This window comes from Coptis chinensis, chromosome 4, assembly GCF_015680905.1.
Source record: "Coptis chinensis isolate HL-2020 chromosome 4, ASM1568090v1, whole genome shotgun sequence".
Taxonomy (NCBI): domain Eukaryota; kingdom Viridiplantae; phylum Streptophyta; class Magnoliopsida; order Ranunculales; family Ranunculaceae; genus Coptis; species Coptis chinensis.
The window spans coordinates 8,293,623-8,316,694 of record NC_141459.1 but is presented as its reverse complement, the minus strand read 5'-3'; the positions used below and the strand labels follow the sequence as shown (position 1 = coordinate 8,316,694).

The window sequence follows — 23,072 nt, the reverse complement described above, 5'->3', positions numbered from 1 at the left end:
TTGTTGGGGGCTTATGAGTTGGATTTTATGCCGACTATAAATCAGTTTCTAATTCGGAATCCTTTGTGAGTTCTAATTTCTAAATTCTAATTGCTTGAGTAGAAAGACAACTCGGGTGGTCGCAAGTCTTTATAAATACTCTCACATTGAAACAAATACGCTCACGAACTACACCATTCTCAAGGTCAAGCATCCCGGCCTCACCTCCTACCAGCTTAAAAATTGCGTCGTAAGTCACTATCTATTATCCTTGAGTAATATAGTTCATAATCAATTTGTTCAGTTTGTTTGTTTTCGTCTTTTGTTGCATATTAAAAGTATTACTGGGGTAAAAGGGTTTCTTGAAAGTTGTTGTTGGATCTAGATATATAGATGGAGATAGATCGAAACTCTAGTGAAGATTTATCAGATGAAGATGTGGCTCTGAAGCAACGATTAGAGCTTTGTGTTGAAAGAGTAGTTGAGGATAATTCTAATCCCGGAATTCAGAAAGTTGCTCTTGAACGCATGATGCATGAGATTCGTACATCAACAAGCTCTATGACATCTGTTCCCGAACCCCTTAAGTTCCTACGTCCTCATTATGGTACATTAAAATCGTATTATGAGACAATGGGTGATTCAGATCAGAAGAAAAACCTCGCAGACACACTCTCAGTTTTGGCATTGACCATGTCTGCACAAGGAGAAAGGGAGAGCCTCAAGTACAGGCTGTTGGGTTCCCAAGGAGATATTGCTTCATGGGGTCATGCATATGTCCGGAATCTTATGAAGGAAATCCAAGAGGAATATGCCGATAAGACACTACAGCAGACTGAAATAAATTACATGATGGTACTTGTGAGGCAAATCGTTGCTTTTCTTATGAAGCACAATGGAGAGCCTGAGGCTGTTGATCTTCTTTTGGAGGTTGAAGACCTTGATTTGTTACGTGACCATATTGATAGCACAAATTACAAACGGACATGCCTGTACCTTTCTAGTTCTGTGAGCTACCTTCCTGGACCAGATGACAGGTTAGTCCTGGACTTAGCGCATTCTATTTATGTCAAGTCCAAAGAGTACCCAAGTGCGCTCAGGATCGCACTCTTCCTGGGAAATCTACAATATGTGAAGGACTTGTTTACCTCATGTGACGATTTGCTACAAAAGAAGCAGTTTTGCTATATCCTTGCTCGACATGGTGTTGATTTCGTGCTTGATGAAAACATGGTTGCCAATGATGATGAGAGGGAGGTAATGCAAGACATTATTAACAATGCTAAATTGAGTGAAGGCTATCTTAATCTTGCTCGCGATATTCAAGTCATGGCACCTAAATCCCCTGAAGATGTTTATAGGGTTCCCCAGATTGAAGGGCAGGCAAGTGGTGGTGCTACTATAGTTTCAGCTAGACAAAACTTGGCAGCCACTTTTGTCAACGCATTTGTGAATGCGGGATTTGGTCAAGATAAGTTTATGACAGAATCTTCAAATGGTGGCTCTAGCGGAAGTTGGCTTTTCAAGAACAAGGAACACGGGAAAGTTAGTGTTGTAGGAAGTCTTGGAATGATTAAGTTATGGGATATTGACTCTGGTCTTTCACAAATTGACAAATACTTCCACAGCACTGACTTCCATGTTATTGCTGGTGCATTACTAGGAGTTGGTATTGTCAACTGCCATGTCAGCAGTAAGTGTGATCCTGCATTGGCACTTCTTTGCGATTATTTAAAAAATGAAAATCCAACCATCCGTATTGGGGCAATTATGGGACTCGGTCTTGCATATGCAGGGTCCCAGAATGAACAGATACTGGAGACATTATGTCCAATTCTTGTTGATACAAAATCACCAGTTGACGTAATTGCCTTTACTGCAATTTCGTTGGGATTGGTCTTTGTTGGTTCGTGCAACGAAGAGGTTGCACAATCCATAATATTTTCTTTGATGGACCGCGAGGAGTCTGATTGGGTTGAGCCGTTGACCCGGTTTCTGCCTTTAGGCCTAGGCCTTCTATACCTTGGGAAGCAGGAAAGGGTGGAAGCTACGGCTGAAGTTACAAAGACATTTAATGAGAAAATCAGGAAATATTGTGACATGACTCTTCTCTCTTGTGCATATGCTGGAACTGGCAATGTTCTAAAGGTGCAGAATCTTCTAGGACACTGTGCACACCATTTAGAAAAAGAGAACGATGAGAAGCATCAAGGGGCCGCTGTGCTTGGAATTGCTATGATTTCTATGGCGGAGGAACTGGGTCTTGAGATGGCGATAAGATCACTGGAGCATGTGTTGCAGTATGGAGAGCAGAATACTCGTCAAGCCGTTCCTTTGGCTCTTGGACTGCTTTGCATATCCAACCCAAAAGTCAACGTTATGGACACACTAAGCAGACTCAGCCATGACTCGGATACAGAAGTAGTTATGGCGGCAATCATCTCCTTGGGTCTGATTGGCGCTGGTACCAACAATGCTCGAATTGCTGGTATGCTTCGTGACCTCTCGAATTATTACTACAAGCAAGCGGATATCCTCTTCTGTGTACGGATTGCTCAAGGTCTTGTTCATCTAGGGAAGGGATTACTAACTATTGATCCGTACCATTCAGAGCGATTCTTAGTGTCTCCAACAGCACTTGCTGGAATCGTCACTTTGCTGCATGCGTGTCTTGACATGAAATCCATAATCCTTGGGAAATACCATTACGTTCTCTATTTCATTGTTTTGGCAATGCAGCCTAGAATGTTAATGACCGTTGATGAGGATCTCAAACCTTTAGCGGTGCCCGTTAGAGTGGGTAAAGTTGTTGATGTTGTTGGACAAGCTGGTAGACCAAAGAGCATCACTGGATTTCAAACACACTCAACGCCAGTTCTGTTGGCAGCTGGTGATAGAGCAGAATTAGCAACTGAAAACTATGTTCCTCTTACGCCAGTTCTTGAAGGGTTTGTCATTTTAAAAAGGAACCCGGAGTACATGGAGGATGATTAGGCTATTGGGAGTTAATTCATTATGACTTATTAGTTACTACTTATAGTTTAGTGATCTTGGCTGCATGACGAGGCGATGGATTTAGTATGAATGTATGATTTGTTTTTTGTTTTTTTTTTAATTGAATTAAATTGTGGTTAAGCAGACCCCTACATATTTATTAATCGAGAGATCGAGTCTTACATAATTGGTCCCTCAGGCATCAGCCTGTACAATGTCATTCAACCTCTTATCTATAGGTGGACCAGAAATGGAAATAGTACTAGGATACAAAGAAAAACGCGGAGAAGCAAGATAGTCAGCATCGCTATTTGCTTCCCTATATATGTGACTAAAGGAAATATAGTCGAAATCCATACTAACTATGTGAGCATTGGTGTATATAACCTTGTTAGCAATTTAGGATACGGCAAAAATTCGGTAGGAGAATCATTCGAGAATTATTCGGTGATTCAAAAAAATAATACGGTCAAAAATTCACAATATGGTAATTATATGGTGTTTAATTAATACGCATTTTAAACGTTTGGTTGCAAAAAATTCGGAAGTAAAAAATTCGTAATATTATGTTAGTAATAAATATTAATAATAGTTATCATTTTTTACAACATAACAAACATATCTAAACAATTTAGTTACAAAAACATTGAAATCAATTGAATGGTCCATATAAGTACCTTAATTTATTTGTTATTGGATTGAAATTAATGTTCAAATTTCAAAATACACACACCATAACATGACAATTTAAATATTGTCCCAAAAGTATAAAAGCAAAGCTTTTAGATTAATTTATCACTAAAAATGTAAGAGTGAGAGACTTAAAGTAAGAGTGAAGACATAAAATACATAAAAAATAACAAAAACGTAACCGAATTTTCTTTCATTATTATTATTATTATTATTTTTGGAGCCGAATTCGGCAAAATCTGTATTATTTCAAGGCAAGAAATCGCGAATTATTCCGAATCTTTCAAACATTCGGAAGTATTATACGTTTTGCCCTTAAAAAATTCGATTCACGAATTATTCGTAAATAATTGGGTGAATTGGTAACAAGGGTATATAATCCACTCAAGAGTGGCGTAAAGATCTCGCCATGGAAATTGGTATTTAGTTGTGAATAAATTATATACAAGGAGGTGGTACTAAATAATCTATTCTAATAAGAAAGCGAACTCTCCAAAATAACCTTTTTTTGGTTCAACTAGTTTGGATAAAAAATTATACGCCCTGATATTTTGAGGGCCAAAAAGGCAAGGCTCTGGAAAGACAAAATATCTTTTCACAGACGCCTCCCCCGAAAGACAAACAAAGAAAACTTAAAATTTGCTTGAAACAGTGCACACTTTTTCTCTGACACTCTCTCTTAATTAGATGATTACTACTTCAATCAATATTTGAGATCTCTACGACTTTTGTTTCATATCCATATTTTGAATATGTTATTTTGAAATAAGGATTCTCGAAATTTCATATTGTTGTAAATTTATTGTTCGATTAAGGGTCTACATTTTTTCATCAATAATGGTATATCTTTCTTCATGACTGTTTCATGATTGCTTAATTAATGATTGTTGAGCCAAATGGGTGGATCCCAAGTTCTGATTACTCAATACAACTACTATTCTCATTATTTCGGTTTTATGTGAAGAGTTGATTTAGTTTTAAAAACTCTTTGTAACATGTGTTTGTATGTATTTTAGTGAATAACGTTAATGCGAGGAACAGAACTATCTATAACTCCCCTAGTTTGTGCTGAAAGGTTAGTCTTTTGAATTCGGCGTAAAACTGATTGGGTTTAATCTTATTCTAGGACTTTTAAAGTTTTAATGTGTTTAGCAAGTTGTCAATTCAAGCTATTTTGCAATTCTAAAGTTTTTTTTTTCTCCACGACTTTTGCTCTTTAAAGAAACTTGTACAAATACTAAGCCAGAGGGAAAAGTGACAAGCGCATAGACGTGTTCACAGCATGAGCAATGACGGTTTGTGATTTTGCTAATTGGGTTTGTTATGGTTTATGGCTTGCAAAAACTGAAGGGGTTTCCTATATATGTGCAGGATAGCCATTTTGCTTGAGATGCTTGGCACATTCATTCTTTGAGTAGTTTGCGTAAGTTCCACTTCCAAATTTGTATGTTTCTTAATTGATGGTGATCGCGTTTTTTTTCCGTCTAACAATTGAAAGGGGTTGCAAAAATAGGCACGACTTCAGAGTCTTGGGGAGTTAGGAATTGAGACTTTGACATACATGTAGAAGAAGAAGTTCTTTATGAAGATGAAGAAAGGGAGAACTCTCCTTTCCCCATATTTTTAGTCCTTCTTAGTGAAAATACCACTGTTATTAGTTTTACCACTATAAACTCTGCTTTTTTACAATCCCAAGTGTTAAAGTTTGGTTATTGTATGTGCCACCATATCTGCACCCCCATAAACAATCATCGTTGGGTTGGGTTATAGCGCTACCCACAACTATGTGCGCTGCCCAAAATCATGGCGTGTCAGCGCCGCCCAAAATCATGGCGTGCTTGCTCTGCCCAATTTTATGGCGTGCCTGCCTGCCCAATTTTATGGCGTGCCTGCCTGCCCAATTTTATGGCATCATAAGCTAGATATAGCAATTTCAGATTTAGAAAATATATTTGGCAAGATACGCTTCCATATTAAAACTTTACATAATTACAGAAGATTTTGTAGCAATGAAGGAAATAATACTTCTCATTATTATCCTATAAATACTCCATTTCTCTGAAACAAAGAACTACGTTCATTTGAGAGACTTGATTCCAGAGAACGATTTGGATACGTAGGCAGCCATTGAAGGTACAGTCTCAACAATTCATTGCAACAACCTCCCTTACGAAACCATTGGTGTGTTTGGGCGAGTTTCTACCCAAACATAATTGGCGTTGTCTGTGGTTCTTTCCAATGAACCATTGTCCACGTTCTTTCTTCCAAGATCCGGTAATGGTAAAAACAACAAGATCTCAAGTGAGCAAGAACGCAAGATTACAACAAAAAGAAGAAAACAACTTACCCAATCCCGAAGTTCTGACTAATCAGACCTTGATGAATCAACCAGTCACTTCAGATCTGCAAGCTCAGCCTTCAAACCTCCAGGTGCCACGACAACGCAGATCTAGACGTACACGACTTCAGGCTCTAATAACTCATTCTCAAGATCTAAAGGCAAACAGAAGCAAAACATATCGGGAGGGGAACAACAGAAATCAGAATACAAAAAGGTTAACACAGTTCATGATGAAATGAAGCTCACTCCATTAAATGCCAAGTATGATGCGATATATGAGAAGATCAAGGGACGCAACTTACTTTTTCCTCCGCTGCCCTTACATGAACACACTAAGTCTAAACGTGACAAAAATCTTTGTTGTCACTTCCACAATGATTTCGGCCATGAAACAGAAGAGTGCAGATCCCTCAAGGGAAAAATACAAAGACTAGTCGACAAGGGACAATTAGAGGAGTTTTTGCTTTCAAAAATTGTAAGCAAAATTTAGCAATGACTAGCCACAATGTCATACTAGCTGGTCATGCCAAAATCAATGACATTTCACGAGCAAGGCAAAAGTGTGAACAACGAGCTAAGTTTGGTTTGTTGTGTGAATTTTATCACGTGAATAACATTGATTTTGTTGAAGGAATTCGTTCGAAAACTACGGAGCCTGGTCCCCTATGTTTTAGTGATATAGATCTAATTGGTGTCCATCATCCTCATTATGATGCTGTCGTCATCTCAGCTTTCGTTGGATTATGGCGAGTTCAGCGCATCATGATAGATATTGGAAGTTCTGTCAGCGTCGTTTTTGCAGGTTGCTACAAGAACATGCCGCTATCAAAAAATTTAATTATTGCAGAAAATAATCCAATCATTGGGTTTGACGGAACAACAACAGTCCCAGTAGGAAGAGTCTCTTTACTAGTCACGCTAATAGACAAGTCAATCGACATTGAATTCCTTATGATGAATTGCAAATCCCCTTACAATGCAATCCTAGGAAGGGACTGGCTCTACAACATGGGCGCAATAGTCTCTACATTTCACCAGGCTGTAAAGTTCCCATCTCTTGACAAAATTTGTAAGGTGCGCGGCGACCAGATAGCTTCCCACAGTTGTCACGAAAAGGTCTTGGAGAAATATCGTCAGTCGGATATGCAGGGAAATACAATTCTCAGTAATTTGCAGCAAGTATCTAAATCAAAATCAGTCCCACACAGTATTTACATTGCTAGTTCAAGAAATGAAGGACCGCCGACCATATACCGCCTCTTAGAAGTTCAGATTGGGAATTTAGGCGGAGAAACAACTTTCATATCGGCAGAACTGACGGAAAATGAACAAAAGGAAATGGTAACACTCCTTAGAAAGAACAAAAAGATTTTTGCTTGGTCAGTCGAGCAGATGCCAAAAATTAACTCAGAAGTTGCATGCCACACACTTGACATTGATCCTACCATCAAGCCGCCGAGAAGCTTTCCGCGCGATGGCCCCAAAAAGAAAACTCAAAGTCAGAGAGGAAATTGATCAATTACTCTCAACTAAGTTTATACGGCCAATTTCATATCCACAGTGGTTGTCTAATGTGGTTGTAGTACCCAAAAAATATGGTAAAATGAGAGTGTACATTGATTTCACCAACCTTAACAAAGCTTGCCCGATTCATCCATACCCTCTCCCACGAATATCGGAATTGGTGGATGCCACGTCTGGCTACCCACGTTTATCATTTATGGATGCGTATTCGGGATACCACCAGATCCCGCTAGCTGTGAAGGACCAAGAAGCAACTGCATTCATAACTGACCAAGGGATTTTTTGTTACCAAGTCATGCCTTTCGGTTTAAAAAATGCAGGGGCTACGTACCAGAGGATGATCGACACCATATTCGGAGATATGTTGGGAAAGACAATGGAGGTTTATATTGATGACATGGTTGTAAAATCCAAACATAGTGGAGATCATAACTCTTACTTACAATCAGTTTTTGATAGAATTGATGAATTCAACATGCAGCTAAATCCTTTGAAATGTGCTTTCGGACTGGTATCAGGGAAATTTCTAGGGTATTTGATGACTCGTAGAGGCATCGAAGCTAACCCAGAACAGATCCGATCCATTCAAGCCATGCCCTCTCCAAAAACCAAAAAGGAGATTCAACAGCTCACAGGGCGCTTAGCAACACTAAATCGTTTCATCTCTAAATACTCGGACCGGTGTCGTCCTTTCTTTCAGACGTTAAAATACTTAGCAAGGTGGAATGACGATTGTGAAAATGCCTTTCAATCAATCAAGAACTACCTGGTCTCGCCACCAATCTTGGCGGCCCTAGCTCTGTGGCAACCCGTTGGAGCTTATTTGGTCGCTACGAATGATACTGCAGTAAGTGCAGTCCTGTTCATCGATGGAGAAGACGGTCGTCCGATCTTCTTCATTAGTAAAACACTAACGGGGGCAGAAAGTAGATATTCGAGAATTGAAAAAATTGCTCTAGCGTTGGTTCATGCTGCTAGACGCTTCAAGCCGTATTTCCAAGGAAGACTAGTCAAAGTATACATGGAATATTTTCTACGCAAAGTTTTTCGAAGTGCCCAGGAATCAAGTAGACTCACAAAATGGGACATCTACTTAAGTGCTTATAACATCAATTTTGAACCTCGCATTTCAGAAAAGGGTCATGCACTTGCATCCCTAATGGCAGATTTCCCTATCGACGATTTTGTCTCCGAAGTAAACCAAGACGACAATATCTATAGCGAAACGACTATAGTTAGGGGTGAGGAAGCCTCACCAAAGCATACTGACCCTTCATCTGATTCATGGATTGTTTACACGGATGGCTCACACAACAAATCTGGCTCTGTATTAGGATGTGTTTTTATCAAGCCAGATAAATCAACCATTGAGCGCTTAGTTCATTTTGGATTCAAGGCCTCCAATAATGTAGTAGAATATGAAGCTGCCATGTACGCAATGTGCACAACTTTGGACTTAGGAGTTCAAAAATTACAAATTTTCACTGACTCACGGTTGGTGGCAGGGCAATTCTCCGGCTCTTTTGAAGCCCGAGACGATAAAATGGCAGCATACCTAGATCTAATTCACAGACTTGCTCACCAGTTTGAAACCATCCAGATTATACAAAGGCCTCGGAATGATGTTCGACATGTAGACGCCTTAGCATATCTATCCGCAGCAGTAGACATTGATGGACCAAGACAAGTTAACGTTGATTTCCAGCAAGACCCGAGCATTGACTTGTTCTTAGAACAACTCGCAGACATCTACATCAATGTGTGTTGCTTTTTCAGTATTGATAGGGAACATCTACCATTAGACATTAATATTGTCAATACGCGGAAAAGGAAGTATGATATTCCCCTACAAGACAAGCCCAGCGAAGACGCTTCCCAGAAAGATAGAAACATGATTCTTCAAAAAAATGATGCAGACTCCTGCCATATACCTGAAAGTAACGACCAAAGTGACGACGAAATTGCAGAAGAGCCCGACAACTTCACTTACCCAAACGTCATGACAGACATTGACGATTGGCGCACACCGGTCATTCATTTCTACACAATGGCATAGTCCCTTCAGAGCCCAAGATCGCAGATAGCGTCAAAAGAGACGCATGGAAGTTTATACTCGTATCTTCATCCACAGGAACTCTGCAATTGTACAGGAAAGGTAATTCATTGTCTCCTATGCTGAGGTGTCTCACAACACAGGAAGGAGCAGCCGTGCTACAAGAAATCCATGCAGGGATATGCGGAAATCACTCGGGTGGTTGAAGTTTGGCTCATAAGGCAATGACGCAAGGATATTGGTGGCCTCATATGCAATTGGATGCGAAAAACATTTCCCAGACATGTATTCCTTATCAGAAACATTATCATTTGGGTACTCTTCCAACCATCGAAGCCGCACTTTTGATTTTTTTCACCATGGCCATTTGCAAAATGGGGTTTAGACATCATTGGGCCCCTACCTAGAGCTCCAGGGAATGTTTGGTTTCTGCTCATAGCTACATATTACTTTACCAAGTGGGCAGAAGTACAACCTTTGGTGCACATACAAGCTTCAGATGTCAAACGGTTCCTATGGAAGGATATAATTTGCCGATTCGGTATCCCCGCTGAGTTAATATCAGACAACAGAAAGCAATTTGATGCAGAAGAAATACACAGGCTTTGTGCTAGTCTCCATATTCAACACAATTTTTCTGCACCCTATCACCCTCAAGCAAATGGGCAAGCCGAAGCGACAAATAAATCTATCTTAGCAATCCTCAAACGTCGACTCGAACAGGCTAAAGGCAAGTGGACAAGGGAATTACTAACCGGTCTATGGGCATATAAAACAACTCCAAAGCGCTCGACAGGAATGTCACCATTTAACCTGGCTTATGGAGCAGAAGCGGTATTACCCATGAATTTTTTTGCTGGGACGACCCACACCGCTGCCTTAAGCGATGGCAATAATGACGAATTACTAGCTCATTCAAAGGCCAATCTAGATGAAGTGCGCGAGGACAATATTGCTCGTCTCCTCCATTACCAAGCTGCAATGAAGAAGCAATATGACAAGAAGCTTCGCTTGAAAGTTTGTCATCCGGGCGACTGGGTTTTGTGTAGACAATCAAAGATCATTGATGTAGGGAAGCTAGGCGAAAACTGGGAAGGACCTCTTATCATTGACCGTACTGCTTCTAAGGGAGCATATTTCCTTCGCACAATTTCGGGAACCCCCTCCTGGAATGTGCTCCATCTTAGGCGTTTTTATCATTAAATTTGTTTTCCATTAGTTCAAATTGGTAGCTTAATTGACAACTCCTTAGTGCTTGTCCATGAGACAAACTAGCTATGCCGTTTTAGATTTCAAATCATCAATAAAGTATATTCTTCCACATTTGACTTCTTTACTTTCATTCAGCAAGGCAAACATAGTGTATGTCAATTACTCAAAAATAGTGTATGTCAATTACTCTAGTTTAGTCACCACTATATATAGTAGTTTAGGTGAGGTTAGTATTTAACCTATACAAATTCAAAGTCGTGGAGTTTGCGTTTGCGACACCTTACTCCACGCATCAAAAAGTCGTAGAGTTTGCGTTTGCAATACCTTACTCAAACGCATCAAAAAGTCGTGGAGTTTGCGTTTGCAACACCTTACTCTACGCGTCAAAAAGTCGTGGGGTTTGTGTTTGCAACACCTTACTCCACGCATCAAGAAATCGTGGGGGGTTGCATGTGCAACACCTTGCCCCACGCACCAGAAAGTCGTAGAGTTGTCGTTTGCAACACCTTACTCCACGCATCCAAAGTTGTTGAGTTTGCACTTATAACATCTTACTCTACGTAAAAAAAAAAAAAAAATCACGGAGTTCGCGTTTCCAATACCTTACTCCACTCATCAAAACTCATATATATATATATATATATAGTGAACATTGATGATTCCAACCACTACAAGTTACAATTACAAATTACACTTGCACAAATTGATCAAGTGGAAATGACTGTATAAATGCAAAATGGTTTATAGTGTCTATCAACAATATTGAATTTTTTTCCCCAAATTTTGCATTATCACCTAAGGTATTCTTCACTATAAAAGATACTGCTCACGCACCGGCACTTAATTACAAGCCTTCCAATTCCATGACCTGAACGCTAATCATATAACGTAGTCCTCGAGTATAACTTGTCAGGATGAAAATCGAGAAGGTTGCCGTATGCCCGTATGCATTGCCTTGTACTTAGGCATTTGGCCTAGTAGTCGTGCAAAAGTTCTAAATCCACTAATATGTGAGAAAATGGATTACCAAAGTCCAAGCTCTTAACATTGTATACTTGTTAAGTGTTTCAATCTTCAGGCGTTAATGTACAGTTTATGGCTTCACAAATACTCCATAGTAAAATTTGGACTTTTACAGGCTAATCTTGCGAGCTGGGAGCCATTTCATGGTCGTTTCAAATTCCATCATCCTGGGACACAGAAATGACACAAACCAGCACCATAAAATGATTCTGCAATTGATAAAATTGAAACTACAAATGTTAAAGAATATTGCCGATCATTAGATGAAACAAATAAGGGAAAAAAGAACACCCCATGGTATATTTCTTTTCTATTGCTACAATGAACAACCTACGACTTTCCAATTTACACATGTTCCAGAAACCCACACCTACTGCCCTAAACAAACCCATCATTGACCAACCAGTGTTCAGGAAAGCAAAGGGAACTTAAAATTCCCAGGTTATTACATTTGAAAAGAAAGAAAGAAAGATAATGACAGGGAAGGAAAATCTAACACAATGCCTATTCCTCATACTATCCCTCAATTTTTCTTTGGAACAAGAGAAGGAATGCAAACAGCTCTAGAGCAAGATCTCAATGCCAACCATCGAATCACTTCCATAACTTAACAGACTTGTCATGGCTTGCAGATGCAACCATCCCAGTAGCAGGTGATTGTGCTAAAGCTGCAATCTAACCATCATGTGCCTTAACTGTCATGCTCTTATTCTCTGCCATATTCCATAACTCCATTGTCTGCAAGCAACAAGTTGCGTAAATATCAGACCAAGGCTACTAGCTTTTAGCATCCATATCATTATGTATCTTATGTTCCTGCTTCTATTTCAAATACATACGTATTCCATAACTTGGACTCATTGTCGTGTTCAATATCGTTTTAAAGGAATACCTGATATCCCCCAATCACCAAAAGGGTAGAATAACTTGGATGAAAGACGCAAGAATGGAACTTGTTTCCATTAGAGTTGAGCTCATGAACGCACTCTCCTGAGGCTAATGACCATACTCTTACGGAATCCTCACTAACAGATACCAAGTACTCTCCATTAAAGTCCCAGAAAACAGAGTGTAGCTCTTTGGTATGACCCTGACAAAAAATATGGTTATGTCACTACCATCGATGTTTTCATATAAATTCAGGAAAAAACCGCGGCAAATGATCTAAAAAGTACCCTCAGAACTGCATTACCAGCTAACATTGACCTCTCATACATCATACCAGCAGCAACCATTGCTACTCTACTAGTAGAGATTGTTTCATGCACTGAAAAACTTGTGGACGCTGTTCATGAGCTTGCCTGCCTAGCGGGATTCAAAACTTTGGATCCAACAGTATCACCAAAAAAGTTATTACAACCACAATTATTTCATTGAGGGACTGTAAATCCACTTCTTGAAGCACTTGCAGAGCCTTCAAGTTCTACGCAATGGGCACTTGCCTTAAAAAAAAAAAAAAAAAAAATGATCAATCAATGGGCAGTATATGCAAGCACTTGCAGTACAAGAGATACGCGGAGCAACAAGGTTATTTTATTAATCTCTTTTTTCCAAACTATATTACACAAAAATAACTAAACATGAAAACGCCATTTCAAACACCTATCCAGCTATAGATAATAAATTCCTACTAATGCTACTCCTAGAATATGGTAGAATGCCACGTTAAGCAGGAGAGCCATAGTCATCCCCCGTTAACCAGGGAGCCTCTCCTGCTCCATCTTCAAGTCCAAGATCTTCAATTGCATCCTCCAAGGCGCTTGGCATCAGTACACCACAAATCTCCTTTTTCGGACAACAATTGTACATTGAAGTATAATGTTGCAAGGCATCATTCAGTACACTGCGCGCGCCACTCAAATCGTTAACATATTTTTTCATCAAAGCCTCAAGTTGAGCTTTCTCAAGCAAGGCCGATGAGAGTTTTTTATTCAATTCAGATTGTGTACTTCTCTCCTCGCGTAGCTCTCGAATAACTCTCTTACACTCTTTGTCTTTCCCTATGATCACTTGCGTCATCTCTGAATTTTGATGCACCAAACCGTCCTTTTCAAAGGTCAACACGTCCAATTTTACCTTCAGGACCAGCGCCTCCTCGTCCACCCTAACAGCCTCGGCCTTTGCTTGTTCGTTTTCTTTCTGTAACTCATCCATCATCAAGGGCATTGGAGTCAGTTCCTTTTCTCGACCCAACACTGCCATCGGCTTAGCTAAACTCTCTCTAGCCTGTAAATAAAGTCCAAAGATTCAAATTTATACAAAAAGAAAGACACAGGGAGTACATTGGTATTTACATATCCATTTTACCTCTTGTAATTTCTGCATTCCCATGATACACAATTCTGACGTCTCCCCTATGCTTTTCACGTTGCTTGAGCAAATTTCCGAGGCAAATTGGTTATTCATATACTCTTCGACCATCTCGCTAGAGAAAACTATGTCATCTGCTGGCTTCAACGCATCTATCACGTCATCATCAAGAAAGACCATCGGGACGCTATTTAGGGGAGGGCCCAGTGTAGTATTTCCAGCACGTAAAGAGACACCAGACATGTCTTGCATAACTCTAGCTTCACTAGCATGATTGGGGGCGGCATGGATATGTTTTGGTCATGTATACTGAGAATGTCTCTCCATGGTTCCAGACCCTTTTTCACTCACAGCAACACCATTCCTTATAGCCTCATTGCTCATAGCAGCAGGGTCCACTCGACACCCTGCATCTTGGCAACTTGACCACAACTAACTCCGTTACTGTCAACCTTCACGCCTTCATCGACATCGACCACTTCGGGTTGCAGGTTCACACTAAATCCTTTGTCGGCTTTTCGCTTGCTCCTTCGTTCTACAGCAATGGAGGCTTTATCCAGTACTTCCAGTGCATTCAATTCCTCTTCATTACTTAATCTTTTCCTTTTCGGTTTCGTAAGAGCGTCCGAACTCGGGGACATACTCCTTTGGGAATCTCTCCCTTTATGATGTTGTTCGGGACCTTGACCTTGAGCTTCAAGTTCTGGTTGCTTGGCAGTTAATAGCTTAGTTCCATAAGGGCTCTTTGGCACATAAAGCGGGCGCCTATGCTTTTTGTCTTCACCATAATGACAGCCAGGGACTATTTCATTAGACCATGAAAAATCTAAAAAATTTTCGTCTCGATCCTTGCTGAAGTAAAATTGAAGATGATCCATAGCTTCTTGACTCACGTCAGCTCTCGGGATGTTTGGTCGCTCATCCACAAGTACAACACAAACAGACAAATCACAGAAAATAAAAAATAACAATAATTAATATATATCTATAATAAAGCACGTAGTTCTGAATCTTTTCATACTTAGGATTCTATTAGGAACGCGATACCCATGAGGATTCCAATCTCCTCGTACTAAGAAACAATACTTGTCCCAATTAAAGTACCCTTTTGGGAGCCCTCTAAATCTCATATCTTGATACGCCCATTCTACGTAATACGTTATCGACCGTCTTTTTCTTACATACGTTTTGGACGAATTAACAACATCAGTTCGTCACCCCCAAAAGGACAACGATATACTTCAGCCAAAGTGCGTACCCGCGAAAATACTAACCACATTGACATAGACACCTGAATCGGAGCAATGCGCCATACAGATAATACCCGAGATATCTCCTTGTCAAGGGGAAGCACCAACCCATACTCCATCTGTGCGAACGTCACCACCAACTCGTTTTCTTTCACCACGTGTCTCCTGTCAAATTCTGAAAGTTCTTCAACAGAAAGGTTCCTCAAGTGGAACATTCTATTCAGATCACTAGCGGTAGTACTTCGAGCAAATTTATTTGTTGGTTAGGCAGAGCGCTCTGCCCATCTGCGCTGCAGCGTCTCTCCCGACAAGCTAGTCATCATCCATCTCGCCCCATTAACCCCGGCCTTAGCCTTCACCTCCCCAGAATCCTCTGTCACAATCACCATATGGCCGTATAATATTCGACTGCACAACTTTGCGGCCTGTGTTTCTTGCAACCTTACCACGCCCTCAATTTACTTAGTATCACTATGATATGAAATACACGTGAAACAACACTCGTTATATAAGCTTCTTATGATTCTCACAACTTAGGCATGGGGAGCAACTTTCTATCTTCACGTTCCTATCCTTCTATTTTGATATTCAAAGACCTCACTAATAAGCAACCCTTAGATCAATGTTTCTATACCCCACAAATTTACCCTTTATTGTTTCTTATTTCTTAAATATTGAGTCAAACTTCTATAACCAAAGGTTGCTTATTATCCAAAACTTCCTATTCGCACATGCCAACCTTATTAAACCCATTTGAAGAGCCGTGAGATTTTGCATGGGTCTTAATAGCTACATATGGTAAGTTAAATTTGACGTCCTCTCCTACTAATAATCGCACAATCCACTCGAGAGTCGTAGCATTTGGATTTAGTCAGGTTTGGATGTGGTAAAGTACCTTAGCTAATGTCCACCGTCACATCCCCTTCGAGCTAGTTTTATTATTATTATTATTCACCACAAGGAACTAGTTCCATCCGACAAAGAGGGGGCGGTGTATGTGCCACCATATCTGCACCCCCATAAACAATCATCGTTGGGTTGGGTACCGTTATAGCGCCACCCACGACTATGTGCACTGCCCAAAATCATGGCGTGTCAGTGTCGCCCAAAATCATGGCGTGCCAGCGCCGCCCAAAATTATGGCATGCTTGCCCTGCCCAATATTATGGCATGCATGCCTGCCCAATTTTATGGCATCATAAGCTAGATATAGCAGTTTCAGATTTAGAAAATATATTTGGTAAGATACGCTTCCATATTAAAACTTTACATAATTACAGAAGATTTTGTAGCAATGAAAGAAATAATATTTCTCATTATTATCCTATAAATACTCCATTCCTCTGAAACAAAGAACTACATTCATTTGAGAGATTTGATTCCAGAGAACGATTTAGATACGTAGGCAGCCATTGAAGGTACAGTCTCAACAATTCATTACAACAACCTCCGTTACGAAACCATTGGTGTGTTTGGGCGAGTTTCTACCCAAACAGTTATGTTCTCATACTTGATACATTTGGGTTTTACAGAACAAGTACACAAATGGCCTAACTGATAGTCCATGAGATTGGTAGATTATAACTATACATGAAGTATTTACAAGCTCTTATGTAAGTGCCTTTTAGCTTAGTTGGTAAAACCTTTGGGTGATGATATTAGAGGTCTGGAGTTCGAACTCCGCTATACACAATTGAGTTACTGATCTCTTTAAAAACAGGCTTGCCTACACATTTTTGCAGGTGCTGATTAGCAAAGTCGGTAAAACCTTTGGGTGATGAAATTTTGCGGGGCTCGAACCGACTACATCAAAAGTTCTCGATCTCATTTAAAACAGGCTTGCCAAAAAAAAAAAAAAAAAAAAAAAGAAAAAAGGGAGGGTTTTATTTGGCAAAGAAGTCATATTTGCAGTAAGCAATAGTGCAATGCTTAGGTTAGAAACGAATAATTGTGTAGAGTGTAGTTGGAAATTAAGTTTTGTTTAGAAAAATTGGTGAGTGAAAAGTTATTGGTTTGTTGCTCCTTTCTTATAAGGGTGAACTAGTGTTACTTCCCCCCTAGATGAGCCAATTAAATCCCCCCACTAGATGGGAAATTAGGGTATTAGAGTTTTACCCCTCTAAGTGTGTCCAAAGGGGCTGAGGACCACACATTTGGAATTTTTTTTTTTTTTAAAAATCTTTTGAAGACTTTTTGTGTGAATATGCTGATATGGATACCAAATGTGTGGTCCTTAGCTGCTTTGGACGCACTTCGGTCCTAAGCGATGGGACCGAAGCTTTCTCTCTCTAGTGGGGGGTTAACGCTTCTTATAATGTTGTAATGGAACAAATTTAGCCTCCTTGAAGAGTAATGAAAGTGAATGTAGCTGCAATGGTTCAACTCAACATTTTGATTGGTGTTCCTCACAATCGGTTACATATTGTTTTGCATTAATTTGATTATGTTATTGTAATGAACAAGTCGACTTTGAATTGTTGTAGATACTTTTATTGGGTTTTCTTGAAATTAACATATGTTATTGCTTTTTGTTGCTATAGATGATCATGCCAACACATTTTATAGAAGAAACAGATGGTCAGTGAAGAATGGTGGTAATGGTAACAAGAGAAAACCAATATCATTTTCATTTGCCAATGATGATCAGTGGGATCCATTATCCATGCATGTTCGCATCGCCAGTATGGAACAATTGTTTCCTTCCTAAAAAAAATGGAAGTCTTAAGCTACTGTTGTGTGTTCTGACTTCTATTATTCTATTAGAAGGCCCATGTATTCTCTTTGGTGTGGCTTTGGATTCTATTCTAAATCCTTTAAAATTGAAATCAGTTCTATTGGGGCAATGTTATTCCATTTGTTTAATGCTCTTATTTAATTTATTTTTTTTTTTTTTAAAATTAGTTTGAACAGTTAGTTTGTAAATTAATTTAGGATATTGGACGCTAATTACCAACGCCCCATCTGGCCATAATCCAAATATGGGTAGAATGTTGGGTAATGCAGAGTATTAAATTACTTTACCTCAATTTGGCTTTTACAGTCCATGCCATACTATAATATTGAGAGAGAAAATAGTCGAGGCTATATAACCATTTTACAACGTCCTAAACTAGAAGAAGACGCAATGTCCAAATTGTTAAATTGCAAATATGGTAACCTCTGCTAAGCACCTGTGTATATTTCAAGTATCTACTACCATTTGCCAAGTACGTTGGTCTGAAGGGTCATATATTTCACAATCTTTACTCCATGTTGCAGGCGTTTGGTACTTTTTGGGGATTGCGAAAGTCCGGCATTCCAGCAATCTTATAGTGTAAGGTCGTGTGTAGAGACGAGAAGAGGAGATATGTGTTCAGTTTTGAAGCAAGTTATGGCACCACTCAAACTCATAAATTCAGGCTCGGCTCACCTTCTAAACAGTTCAACCTCTCCAAAGGTATTGTGTCCTTTGTAAACTCTCTAATTACTTGGAGAAAAAGGAAACTAGTTTCAAAACCCTCATACACAAGAACTCAACTTTTAACCTTCTCAAAATTTCTGAACAGTGAAAACGAACAACCATGACTATGCGCCATCTTTTGCGAATTGGTCAAAGTGCCTCCCGTCAAATTCTTCTTCCCACTTGTGAATCCAAGTAGGTTTACGATCACACTCATTCACTTGCATAGCAGCACCAGCTTTTAGCCAATAAGTCCGCACTGAAATTACCTTCTTTAAAAGTAGTAGTAACCCTCTAGCACATGGAACATTACCACGTCTAAATGCTGTGGCTGCTGGTTCAGACTTCAGAGTATGCCTCCATCCATATTCGTGTCCAACCTTTGCTTCATTCCCTTCAATGATTGCTAAACATGCTGCTGTATAGTTATCATCATGCTCATTATTCATTTATTCTTGCTTATTGTCAAAACTAATTTTCAGTCAAGACTTTACCAGCTTACTCTTCATTTCTCTTTTCGGTCAAGACTAGTTTTCAGATAAGGGGAATACACTGAAGTGCGAATGGCACAATATTTTACAATAATTTTCAGCGATGAAGTGATGGTTACTTTCTGATGCTGCAGATAGTGTGTGCTCCTCAATGATCTACTTCAGCAGATTTATCGTGTTCAAATCTATTTTAAATTTTGCCTGTGTTAATTAAACTAATTCCTAGACGTGACATCTTTAGTCCACCAATTATGTGTTCGATAATACAATGTGGCTAGACAAGGACTTTGGAGAAAGCCGTTCAAGACTAATTTCCAACTTAAACACTTCATCGCTTATTTCCAACATGCAAATTCATAATTGCTCATTGCCCGTACATTGTATTTTTTGCTTGTAGGCAAACTGCAGTTGGTAGTACTTGGATGAAAATCAAAGCGAATATGGAACCAAGGAGAAGTATGAGCACTAGTACACCACTTCCATGTCTTAGAATGGCTAAGGAACTTGCACTTGGCGAAGCTAAAGACAAAAATTGCGTGTTCTCTCCCTGTTCCATCCAACTCGCACTGAGTTTATTAGCAAATGGTTCAACTTTAGAAGAATTGCTCACCTTTTTAGAGGCTGAGAACCTGAATCAAGTCAACTCAGTTTCTGCAGCACTGATTGACTCAGCAACTCCAGACAGAGGACCAATTCTATCTTTTGTTGGTGGTGTTTGGGTTGATCAGTCTTTGACTTTGAATCCAACCTTCAAAAGCGTTGCAGAAAATATTTACAAATCAAAGGCGGAAACCGTGGATTTCCAAGATAAGGTGAGTCCTCTTTATTGGCTTTTAGGTAGCTTGATTGTTGATTTTGCTCATTCCAAATAGTTACATAGCTGAAATTGTTCAACGCACTGGACTCTGTAATGATGAAATTGCTAAACAACGGTGAAACTTTACATGCAAACAATCATCAAAATGCCACTATGCTAAAAAAAAGGGCTTTTAATTTTATTTCTTCATGTAGTATAAGAGTAACGTAAAAATATTGAAAAAAGTTTCTTAGTTGAAGCCATTATAACAGCTGAACTTACATTGTGTTTGAAAGCATCCCATATCTTGTATGTGGTAGAGACCAGAGAAAGCACTAATTGCCCTGCTGTGTGAAAGAAATCTAGTGCTGCATAGTGTTGCCTAAAAGGTAACCAAGACGTGCAGTCTTTTTGATGATTTTGCTAATTGCTTATTAAGATCTAAAATTTGCACACATCCAAGCTGAAAGTACACTAACATCCATTAGAAACAAGTAGATAATTTTTTTAAGCAAACAACAAACACAACTTTAGTATTCTGTCTGTGTGTTCACTCATAACTTTTCATTAACTTCAGATGAAACAAATAGAACTTTACTGTTTACTTTTACCAATATTGGCAATATTTGTTTACTGAAATTACAAAACGAAGCAAAGTTTTGAATTATTCTTGATAAACAGAATTTCTAAAAAGCTCTGGCAGCCATAACTTGGTGTTTAGAAAACCGGACCGGACCGGTGGTTGAACCGGGGTCCGACCAGAACTGGTAAATTTTCGGTTCGGTTCAGATATAATTTGAGTTTTTGGTTGGACCATCGGTTTAAATTTAAACAGTGGTTGAACTGGCGAACCGGTTCAGCTCTAAATCGGATCACCTTTATATATATATATATATATATATATATATATATATATATATATATATATATATATATATATATATTTTTTTTTTTTTTTTGAAAAATTAATAATGTGGCGAAGTTGAACCTAACACCTAAACCCAGATAGTCCAAACTCCAAACCAACATACTACTATGTATTTATTGTATAAGAAATTCATTTTGATATATAATACCAATTAATATTGAATTAAAACATGTATTTAGTCATTTTATTATTGTAATTATTAAAAAATTTGCTAAATAAACATCAATCGGTCCGACCGAGTCGAACTATAGTTGAACCTGGTTGAACCATTTTAACAAAAAATCGATTCAATCACCGGTTCGGTTTTCAAAACATTGGCCATAAGATCCTTAAAATTGATACGATTGTGAGGATGACAAGCAACTCAATAGTTACGAATATTGCAACATTACAAAACCTTTATTTCTTTATGTTTGTTTTAAGAATTTTTAATGAATTCTTTTTTATTTGTGATGGCAACAATGAGAACGTAGATGAAGGCGAAAGAGATAGTTTCCAAAGTAAACAAATGGGTCGAAAAAGCTACTAATGGCGCCATCAAGTCTATTTTACATGATTCTTCTCTTAATGAATAATGGACACGACTTCTTCTTCGAAATGCACTTTACTTCCAAGGAGAATGGAGCCAAAAGTTTGATGGATCATCCAAGAAGGAGGGTTGACTTCTATCTCATTAATGGAGATCCTGTTAAAGTTCCCTTCATGAGAAGCCGGAAAGATCAATTAATAAATTCCTTCGACGATATGAAAGTGCTTAGACTATCTTATAAGAGTTTTGAATGCAGAGATACTCTTTCCATGTACATTTTTCTTCCCAACAAGAGAGATGGGCTAACTGCTAAGGGATCTGATCGAGAAGGTAGGTTCTGATCCATTGTTCACTGTTCAAGCCTTCTAGACAAGCTACATTGGAGATGCAAAACAGAATGGAATAGACTCAAGACCAAAGCAAACATCATTCTCACTAGTACATAGAGAGAAGTGAATTTCGGAACAGATAAATGTGCCAAAAGAGGAGCAATTTTAGCGAATGGGTAGCAACAATGGTGGCCTCACAGACTAGATTTCCTACATAGTATGGAGAACCAACACTTCACCTACTATAGATTTATTGTTTAAATCGTTGTGATGTTGGAGGGGCTATAAGAGTCTCTCACCTTATATAACTGTATCTTTTTCTTTTTGCTATATACACAATTACCTTTTAGTAAAAAAAAAATAGAAAATTATATACGTTCAGATACACCATAGGTTAAAGTGGGACGGTTTACAATACCAAAGTTTAAGTTCACACATGACTTTGAAGCTTCTGAGGTTCTCAAGAATATTGGACTAAAGTTGCCTTTCTCGGAAGAAGCAAATTTAGATGATACGACTCTAGATGTTATGCCTGATGAATGGCTTTCAGTCTCAAAGATTTTCCACAAGTCGCCAGATTGAAATTAATGAGGAAGGTACTGTAGCTTCTGCAGCTACTCTTGTGCACGGGTATGGTTGTGCGCCTCCCAAGCCTGTCCCTCCAGTTGATTTTGAGGCAGATCATCCATTCATTTTCATGTTCAGAGATGACTGTAGTTGGAGAAGATGTTTCTCTAAAATCAATAACAAGAAACTATTGAAGGTCTAAAACCAAGATTAAAAGAATTGGAATTAAGCTTTTATTAATAACAATGGCGGTTGTACATTTTTCTCTCTCTCTTTGCTCTTGTTTATAGATTTTTCTCAAATGAATTCCGAATCCCCTTTTTTTCCTCCTAGTATTTATATAGTATTATGATAATAGCTTTATCTAATCACTAACTGCCGCGTGTCCATTCTCTTCTTCTCTTTCCTTTTCCCGTCTTAAACCTGCAACATACAAACTATAATACAAATTATTGAAATATCGCAATATTTGGGTTGGAATATTGGGGTGACGATATTTGCCCACGACATCGCCCCCTCTCGAAATTTTCAAATTTCAACCACGAAAAATTTGAATGTTTCGAGAACTAGAACAACTTCACCAATTTCAAAATTCAAAAAATCAATCGGTTACAGCT

General features: G+C 38.9%; 2 long non-coding RNA genes and 2 pseudogenes across 2 annotated transcripts; 3 read left to right on the top strand and 1 right to left on the bottom strand.

The window, feature by feature from the left end:
• Positions 1-372: 372 nt before the first annotated feature.
• LOC147501649 (26S proteasome non-ATPase regulatory subunit 2 homolog A pseudogene) lies at positions 373-3,157 on the top strand (annotated as a pseudogene).
• Positions 3,158-4,240: 1,083 nt separating this feature from the next.
• On the top strand, positions 4,241-5,331 carry LOC147501648 (uncharacterized). Its single transcript, XR_015219846.1, has 4 exons — positions 4,241-4,738; positions 4,886-4,958; positions 5,035-5,086; positions 5,177-5,331. It is a non-coding gene; the product is annotated as an uncharacterized LOC147501648 (long non-coding RNA).
• A 6,762-nt stretch (positions 5,332-12,093) lies between these two features.
• On the bottom strand, positions 12,094-12,895 carry LOC147501647 (uncharacterized). The gene is made up of 2 exons (XR_015219845.1): positions 12,709-12,895; positions 12,094-12,554 (listed from the first exon to the last, which is right to left on the bottom strand). It is a non-coding gene; the product is annotated as an uncharacterized LOC147501647 (long non-coding RNA).
• A 6,514-nt stretch (positions 12,896-19,409) lies between these two features.
• Positions 19,410-22,586, top strand: LOC147501646 (serpin-Z10-like; annotated as a pseudogene).
• Positions 22,587-23,072: the final 486 nt, after the last annotated feature.